The sequence below is a fragment of the Phyllostomus discolor genome, chromosome 11 (genome assembly GCF_004126475.2).
Source record: "Phyllostomus discolor isolate MPI-MPIP mPhyDis1 chromosome 11, mPhyDis1.pri.v3, whole genome shotgun sequence".
Classification (NCBI taxonomy): domain Eukaryota; kingdom Metazoa; phylum Chordata; class Mammalia; order Chiroptera; family Phyllostomidae; genus Phyllostomus; species Phyllostomus discolor.
In genome coordinates, this window is record NC_040913.2 from 18,219,795 (window position 1) to 18,229,841 (window position 10,047).

The 10,047-nt window shown below is 35.9% G+C and overlaps 1 long non-coding RNA gene across 1 annotated transcript; it reads right to left on the reverse strand.

Moving 5' to 3' along the window:
- Nucleotides 1-3,899: 3,899 nt before the first annotated feature.
- Nucleotides 3,900-4,649, reverse strand: LOC118497241. Its single transcript, XR_004899771.1, has 2 exons — nucleotides 4,327-4,649; nucleotides 3,900-4,098 (listed from the first exon to the last, which is right to left on the reverse strand). It is a non-coding gene; the product is annotated as an uncharacterized LOC118497241 (long non-coding RNA).
- Between the last annotated feature and the right edge of the window lie 5,398 nt (nucleotides 4,650-10,047).

A 10,047-nucleotide genomic window follows, 5' to 3' on the forward strand; every position in this document is an offset into this window, starting at 1 on the left:
TCATCACCTCGGCAAAAACTCATTAACCAGAGCCTAACCTGCTGGGGTATTATCGGAGCCCAGTTAAACTGGGGGATGGGAAATGCCCAACTTTAGCCCACTCTTCCCAGTCAGTCTCACCTAAGGGGCAAAGGAAAAAGTCAGAAACACCTGTGAAGTTCACAGTCCAGAGGCACAGGCTTATTAAAAAACTGAGACCTAAGGAAAAAAAATAATAAAGAAATGCTCGGGATTTAAAAAAAAACACTGTAAAAGAAATACAGAATGTTTTGATGGGCTTATTAGCAGGCTGGATGTGGCTGAAAAAGAAATCTCTGGGTTAGAGGATATATCAATAGAACCCTCAAAACCAAAAAAGCAAGGATAACAAAGACTTAAAAAAATAAAAACAGAAGAGACTCTACAAGGACAAAGGGACGAGTACGAAAGCAGTAACATACATGCAAAGGGAATACCAGAGGAGAAGAGAGAAAGAAAGGAACAGGAGAAATATTTGAAACAATAACAACTGAGAATTTTCACAAATTAGTGTCAGACACAAAACTACAGATGTGGAAAGCTCAGAGAAAAATAAGCAGAATAAATACAAAAAAAAACAAAAACAAACAAATAAAAACCCCACATACATTGTATCTAGGCATAAATAGTTTTTAAAATACAGAAAATCAAAGATAAAACAATTCCTGAAAGAAACCAGTTTAAAAAAAAAAGCAACACCTTATTCAGAGAGGAACAAAGATAAAAATTAGATCTGACTTATCCCCAGAACCATGCCAGCAAGAAGAGAGTGGAGTAAATTAAAGCACTGAGAAGGCGGGGAACCCTACCAATCTGCATCTGAACTCTGTGAAGGTATCATTCAAAGGTGAAGGAGAAATAAGGCCTTCTCAGACAAAACATTAATAAATAAATAAATAAATAAATAAATAAGAGAATTTACTGCCAGTTGTCCTGCCTTGCAAGAAATGATAAAGGAAGTTCTATAGAGAGAAAGAATAATCTACATCAGAAATTCAGACCTGACCTAGAAAGCAAGAGCATTAAAGAAAGAATAAATAAATAAAATATGTTTTTCTTATTTTTAATTAGTATCACAGTTAACAGTTTGTTCATAATACCAACAGTCTATTTTATCATGTGATATGTTTGATATATACGTAAGCATGATATATAAGCGTATATGTTACATATGTATATACAAGTGAAATAAATAACAACAATGATGCAAGGGATGGGAGGGAAAAATCAGGATTATTTTGTTATTATAAGGCACTCACACGATCCATGAATGGTACAGTGTTATCTGAAAGTGAACCTAGATTATCTGTAAATGTGTATTGCATAATCTAGGGCAATAACTAAGAAAAGAAGTATAACCAATATGCTAAGGAGAGAAAATGGATTCATATAAAATGCTCAGTAAAAACTATAAAAACAGAAAAAGAGTAGAAGACAAAAATAAGAAAACAAAGCAAGGGCACAAAATAGAAAATAGTAATGAATATAGCAGCTATTAATCCAACTATATCAATAATCACTGAACATTAATGTGCTAAATGCACCAATTAAAAAGCAGAGATTGTCAGAACGGATCAAAAAAAAACAAGGTGCAACCACATGCTGTCTGTAAGAAAGCCACTTTAAATATAAAGACATGTATAGATTAAAAGTAAATGAATGAAGGAAAATACACTATGCTAACACTAATCAACTTAGTCATCCATTAACTTATTCCTTATCTCTACCTAGATTTTTTCATTGGCATCTCAAACTCAAACTACTGGCTTCCACTCAACACCCTGCCCACAGCAAAACCCATCCTTCCTGCAGCTTTCTGCTTCTCAATCCATGGTAAACCCATTATTTCTATTGCTCAGGCCAAAAATTTTGAAGGCATTCATGACTCCCTTTACTCATATTCTATAACCAATGAATACGTTCAGTCACTCTGTATGTCTTCATAAAGATCTCCACACAAATGTGCATAGGAGCTGTATTTGTAAGAGCCCCAAATTGGAAACACCTCAAATATTCACCAACAGGTCAATGGATAAACAAAGTATAGTATATCATTATAATGAAATACTACTCATCAATAAAAAGAATAAACTCTCGGTACACATAACAACATGGACGAATCTCAATAATTATGCTGAGGATAAGATTAGAGACATTAAGGAGTATATAATATGCTCATTTATACAAAACTTTAGAAATAACCTGTAGTAAGTGTAAGCATGTTAATAGTTGCCTAGATACAGAGTTGGGGTCATAGGTAGGGGCACGAGGGAGAAATCACAGAGGAGTACAAGGAAGCTTTTAGGGGCAACAAATATCAAAGAAATCAAAGGTGAATCTCAAGGTTCACTACCTTGATTATCATGATGGTTTCACAGGTGCATGTACATGTCAAAACTTATCAAATTAGATGGACTTCAGATATGTGCAGCGTATTTTATCAGTTATAGCTCATGCCTCAATCAGGCTGTTAAAATATATCACTGTAATTATTACGGAAATGTGTCTTGTTTTTATAAAATGAGATTGTCTTTTTCCACCAAGGAGGGCATTACAGTGATCAACAATTGAAATGGCTACTGACGTTTTGCCAAGAATGTCATCATTAAAACTGCTGAAATGGTCTCAATTTTAAATTTGATGTTTTGCCATTTCTTTTACAGAAAATACAATTTTAATTCAAAGAGGATATATAAAAATGACAAGACTTTTTAAAAACAGAAAAATTATTCTTTTAAAATTATAGTTTTTAATGTAACTTTTAAAAAGTAAATTATGTACTTCTTTTTCCTGAAAAGTCGCAGAAAATACAATCTGAAAAAGAAATTACAAACCACCCACAGCAAAACTCTTAGAAATTCTGGCTAAAAGCCACTTGCATCCATTAAAACACAAGGCAAGTTGGTAAGGAGAGGAGGTCGAGCTTTCGTACACCAGAAACGACTGAAGAAAGAACTGAAGCCCACAGTAGTAACTTTTCAAACCGTAACTTTAGCTACCCCAATGGGGCTCGCTCTTCATCTCAGTTTTCAAGAGTCCAAATTCTAACGCCACATCTGTGGACAGAAAATGTGGCCTGGGCCTGCAAGGAGCAAGGAAATGTAGGATGACGTCATACGGGTATGACGTCAGGACGCACATAAGGACTGTAATCCGAGTAGCGGATAGGAAATAGTAATTCACTCAGCCACGCAAGAAGACAACTGGAAACCAGGTCCATCTCAGCCCAAACTCGAGGTGGGGAAGTAAATCTCCTCGGAGAACAACTCCTCATGAAGTGGCAGCCCCCATGGGTTTGCGAGGGGAAAATACAATATTCATATGGTCTGGAAATTTTAGAAGAAGAAATTAAAATTAAAAATCAAACACAAGGTCAGTAATAAGCTTGGGATGCCTGGCAAAAACAAACTCAAAACTTCTCCAGGACAGGGTTTTAGACAGGAATTCTCACAGATGAAGCCCAAAGTATGAGGAATTCACAATCCAAAATGATAGAATCTATGAAAAATCAATGCTGATGAACAGGAGGACAGCACCTCCAGCAGTGGTATTAGCTCTCCACTTTCACGAAATTCAAATAATGTAAGCCCCAAATATGAACTGTGAAATGAGTATGTTAAAGTGGATTAAATGCATAACAAAAATACTAAAAAATAATGTATTATTAAGAAAAGAAGATGACAAGGTAAATTTGAAAGAAAAACCAAATGGAACTTCCAGAAAATTAAAAAAAACAACAAACTACTGAAATGTAAAAGCAAGTAAATGGATTAAATATAGGTATGACACAGCTGAAAAGAAAATTGAAATAAATAATACAGCTGAATAAATTACTCTTATTCAGCACAGAAAGTAAAGTAAATGAAAAATATAAGCTATGATATTTTCTTTAAAAAAATTTTTATTGTATTGTTTCCACTACCATTTAACCCCTTATACCTTCTCCCCCTGCAGTCCCCACACTGCTGTCCATGTCCATGAGTCGTTTTTCCTTTTTGCTCAATCCCTCCACTCCCTATCTTCCCCAATACAAGCTATATTTTTCAAAACAAGAGAATAGAGATGTCAGAGTGGAAATACCTACGAACAAGCCCTGGCTGGCGTAGCTCAGTGGATTGAGTGCGGGCTGAGAACCAAAGTGTCCCACGTTCAATTCCCAGTCAGGGTACATGCCTGGGTTGCAGGCCATGACCCCCAGCAACTGCACATTGATGTTTCTCTCTCTCTCTATCTCCCTCCCTTCCCTCTCTAAAAATAAATTAATAAAATCTTAAAAAAAGACTAGTTATAATTTAAAAAAAGAAATACCTACCAACATAGAAACTGAATTTTCCAGGATTTATAACAGACATGAATTGTTACATGATTCACTAAACAATTAATTGTGTTTAATTCTGAGCAGGATAAGGGTGGACAAAAGTACCGTATTTTGCTGTGTATAATGTGCATCCACGTTTTGGGCCCAAACTTTCAGGAAAAAAATCTTTTGTTTTAATTTTTAAATTCAATTATTTATTTATTTATTTATATGCAGATACTTGCTTTTCATTATAAAGGAATTCTAGCATTTATTAACATATTATGGTATGAGAAATTTTATGTAACAAATAACTACAAAACACAAGAATAAATACAAGGTATTTCAGGTACTACCCACGTATAATGCTTGTCCTTATTTTCCCCTCAAAAAATTTGGGCAAAAAGTGCATTATACACAGCAAAATACAGTAGCTTACAGTTGCACTGTAACATTCTTTTTGAGTTGATAAAGCTATTGTAATAATCATATGCACATCTTTTGCCATAGCAACAACTGTAAACCTTCTTTTGCCACCCCTGTATAAATTTACTCCAGGCATACTGCAGTGAAACACTAAAGGCCAGAGACGAAAGGATTTAAAAGCAGCCAGAGAGAGAAAGACATATGATCACACAATTATGACAACATCCAGAAGACAAGTACAAGATTATAAAATCCTCCAAATTCTAAGACAAAGGAGTAAAATAATAAAATTTGATGCTGCTGCTTGGGACAGCTGGAGTCTTTGAAGAAGGAGGTGGGTCTAGCTGAGCAAATACTTCAGGTAACAGAAATCATGTCTTGATATACTGCAATGATTTACATTTCGGTTAAGTCTTTATAAAATACACTATACCAATTTCTGAGTCCACTTTCAAGTCATAAAAAGAATAATGAAAACGTTGCCTTGAAATCTCAAGTAGTGTACCGTAATCACAATTAAAAATAACATGAGTAGGGGAGATTTGGGTTCTGGATAACAAATCAAGTACATAAGTTAACCATTTTCTCGAAATCCCAGTGAAATGTCAGTAAAGATTTATAAACGGGAATCAGTTCACCACAGTGCTGAGAGAGGCAAGGCCTAGCAGAGACATACCCTTTTCAACATGCCAGAGACGTGACAAATGACCAGAAGAGAGAAAACATATGGGAGTCTCATTTCCCGTTAGCCAGAGGAGGAAGTAAAAGTCCAGGGAAAGACCAAGCAACTGTGGGCACCTTTCCTCTGGACTCCAAGCGCCGCTGTGGCAGAGTTAGAAAGCAGGAGGGGAAGGCGGCGGAGCAATCAGCATGCTGGCGAAGGGCGCTGCAGAAACAGCTGGGCCAGATCACGCCTACACCCACCTCTCCTCCACACCTACAGGAACAGGGGAGCCGGAGTGTTTGCGCTGGGACGAAGGCAGAGATGAATTTACTGAAGGAATGGTATCTCCAGGGCAGGTCAAACCCCTGGGTAAAATCGCTCTTATTTTGACATTCAGGGCAGGAGAAGCTTTAGAGTGTTGCTTTCTCCTGAACAGCAAGTCAGTTAAAGCCCAGCGGCAGATCTTCAAGGAATGTCAATTCATTTACATAATTAATAGTAATAAGGGGAATTCATTTAGTACCAAGGTAAAAGCATATGTTTTTTTCTTAATAAGGAAAAAACAGCTAGAGGCTCCAGAGAAGGGGAAAAACAGCCCAAACAAGAAAATCATTGCCTCTATCTAAGCCAAACTTAACCGTGAAATGATTTTGAGTATTTAATGATGTTGAAAAGAAGAGAATCCATTTGTCATTGACTGTAATTCCCATATTTGAATGGCACAAGTGTTGCAGCAAATAATTCAATTTATATATTTATAGTCTAGCTATTAATAACAGTAACAAATATTGTTTTTCATTTTTAAAAAATAAACCTACAGTCAAAACACAGAAGACTAAATTGTAGAGCAAATGCCACATTTCTGAACATTATCAATGTAAAAAGATATAGCTCAGAGATGTAAAGATCTGGAAAAGGCAAGATAAAATCTAAGTAAGTGGACAAGCAAATTGTCTGAAGCTGATAGATTAAGAAGTAGAAATGTTATTATGTTAAGTAAGAAAGGAAATTTAATAGAAAAAAATTAATAGTATATCAAGGAAAACAAAAATATGGTGAAGTCAAAAAGGTAGGTAGGAGAAACCATAATTAGATCAATTCTTCCTATTTTATAAAAGGAATGAAAGAAATGCTATTTAAAGTTGACAAATTAAAAATGGTACTTATATACACATTATTAATGATATGAAATAATTCACAGAAGTACTAAAACCAGAAAGACTTTAAGTGGTTATCTCTAGAGAGAGCAGAAATGTTTACTTGATATATATACTTATATAAAGTAATATATATTTATATATATAATGTTTATATATATAAATAAAAACATTTCATTTTTTGTTTCATGCATTTGTTTTTGCAATTAAGTGTATATATAAAACTAATAATAAACTTGAACTTCTAAAAAGGACTGGAGATTACCCTTTTTCCCTTTTCTAAAGTATTTTTCAAATTTCATATACAAGTAAATGTTAAAATGCTTATGTCTGGAAAAATATATGTTAAGGAGAGGGTAAAATTGAGAAGGAATTATGACAGAGTCCTTTCAAGATATTACTATAATTGATCAAATGAAAAAAATTTTAAAGGTATTACTTTAGTTTTTAAATCTATGTAGTAAGTGTAAAATTATATTCTGTATTTTCCCTTATTATGTGCCCACGAGTGAATTGTTTATCACTGAATCTTGATTTTCTCAAAATCCTATAAAAAGAGCTTACAGATATCTGTAAAGCTTGTTGGCATAACTAAGTGAGATGATTTCAATGAGATTATCAGCCCTGTTTTAGTTGTTCAAAACTGCTACATGCCATACCTGGCTGGTGTGACTCAGTGGATTGAGCACTGGCCTGCGAACCAAAAGGTGGCAGGTTTGATTCCCAGTCAGGTCACACCTCTGGGTTGCAGGCCAGGTTCCCGGTTGGGGGTGTGTGAGAGACAACTAACTGATGTTTCCCTCCCTTCCCCTCTCTCCAAAAATAAATATTTTTTTAAAACCTGCTACATTATTAGTGCCTATATCTGCAGAATGAACACCTGTCTATATGTGAAGACGTCATCTCAGAATGGCACAAGAAAAAGATGACTGATTTTTTTAACAGAAACTTGATGTGAACTCACTAGCTGCAGCTCTGATATCTTGTGTGTGACCTCAGACAGGTACCTTAAACTTTCCAAATGTCACATTCTACATTTGAACACTGGGAGTCATAGTCTATCCCAGGATCTTCAGAGGATATTAAGGTTTGTGGGCTGGCTGCTTCCACTTACTGAGATTATAGATGATCCCAGACAGAGGAAAAGCTGGAATTTCTTTTTCCTTCTACACTACTGTCTGTAGTGGACATTTGCCATATCAAATAGACAAATCTGAACTCCCTTATATGTTTGGAGAATATCCCACTCATGAGTCTTGGCTAAGATCCAAGACCACAAGGAGCTGAATATATTGGATACTCACTTCCCCAGCCTCATCCTCCCTTGCGCCCAGGATGAGGCATGTAAACTCGACTCTGCCAATCATCACCAGACTTCGATCTCAGACCCGGGACACAGAAGCACACAGGTCTGGGGACTTCACATTCTCTCTCTGGCTGGCAAAGCCTATAAACTCAAACTCCTGGAGCAGACGGTCATGCGTGATGACCAGAGGGGGTATGAGCAGCCTTCCGGGGAGAAGTGTCAGGATTTTGGATACATTTTAACAGTAGAATTCTCATCATCTGCTCATGGATTAGATGTGGGTCATGCAAACAATCAAGAAATTAATGATGAGTCCAAGGTTTTTGCATTCTAAAAATCTAAACCCCAAACTTAACAGATTATATGAGTTTGATTTCTAGGAAAAATATACACAGTTTGTATGTTTTAGAACCACCTAAATGGAATAAAAAAAATAAAATTATATTCTACTGGCATGACATTAAGATATTTAAAATTTGAAACAATTCTCATCACTGTCACTTATATATTATTTTTCTATAATAAATGAACACATTATTTGACATCACTTTCCTGGGTGTGAATCATAAACAAACACATATTTTTAAAAAAGAACTTTACATCTTTCCATTTAAGTGTTTTAGATTGCAAACTGAACAACACATACGCATAAACAAGCAAAAATCTTTTGTTGCTTCACATATTTTTCCTTTAGATTCTCCAACACATGTTTTTCTTGGTCAAGCCTGACTACTTATTCAATGGTTTAATTTTTCAGATATATTGTTTTTCATGGTTTCAGATATAAAAAAATTATACTTTTGACCATAGTTGAAGGAATAGACAAAAAATTAGAGAATTTCATTATCTAAACAGATCACAACATATTCTATTCAAATTATAAGCACTTGGAATTGATGATATGTACAAACCTAACACTCTGGGTTTGGTTTTGTTTTTTAATCCCACCCAAGGACATTTTTTTCCTTTGTTTTTTTTAGAGAAAAAGGAAAGGAGAGAAACATCTATTGTTTGCCTTCCACAGATGCCAAGAGCAGATTGTATGCACCTGAACCGGGGGCTGAACCTACAACCTGGGTGTGTGCCCCGACTGGGAATCAAACTCACAGCCCTACAGTTATGGGATGATGCTCCAACCAACTGACCCACACTGGCCAGGTGTTGAAAGTGAATTAAATTAATTAAATAATGGATATTGAGTAACCACATATTTAATGTTTGAAGTAATGAGGACTTTTATGTCTGCACTTTATCTTGGCATATCAATGTCCTTATCACACTATGGCATTAATCCAATAGCATGCTGATGACCTTTCTTTTGACCTCTAATGACTGACTCCTCTACCAAGGTGTCCTGTGGTCTACTAAAATCTCCCTAAAACATCACTCTCATGATGCCTTCCCCCCTCTTTAAGTACCAAGATGCAAAGTCCAAATTCGTCAGCTTGGTAGCCATGATCACACTCACACAGTAGTTTAATTCATCCACTTTCTCAATTCCACCTTTCTCTACCTCCCAACACTTCCCAGCCTCCTCTGGTTAAGGCAGTCTGTCATACATCATGGCTGTCTTTCCTTTCTCAGTGTCTTTGCACTCTAAGTTACTCGGCTAACAATATACTCGCTCATTCAGTCCACAGATTATTTTTAAACACTCACCAGGTTCAGGCAACTACAACCTTATTTACACACGTGTCTCTCTGCAGGTTTTGCTGTGGGAGCCTCTCTCATCATCTCCCTGCCCCATAGTGATTCCCTCAGCAAGGACACTTCCCCTTCAGGCCGAATGATTCTGTGCTCAGAGAATTGCATCAGTTGCAGCTACTACGTTTATTATGGTCTTTTGTAGCCACCTACACTTAGGAATGTAAATCTAGGCCTTTGTTAGCTAGGTCTGATAATGATAATATCAACGATAATAATTTTGTAGTTAGCATTTATTGAACACTGTGTGCCAGCCCTATTCAAAGCACTTTACATATATTAATCCACTGCATGCTCATGACATGGTAAACATATTAGCTCAAATGTCATGATGGAGCATTGAAAAGACTACTATAAAATTATAACCTCTGAATTCTGTTAGTGTAGCCAACTGGGGCAAGCTACTTGCTTAACCCAGTCTATGGCTGGATGCCATGGGAACTGAACAGTTTATAAGCAATGTGACTATAGTGAC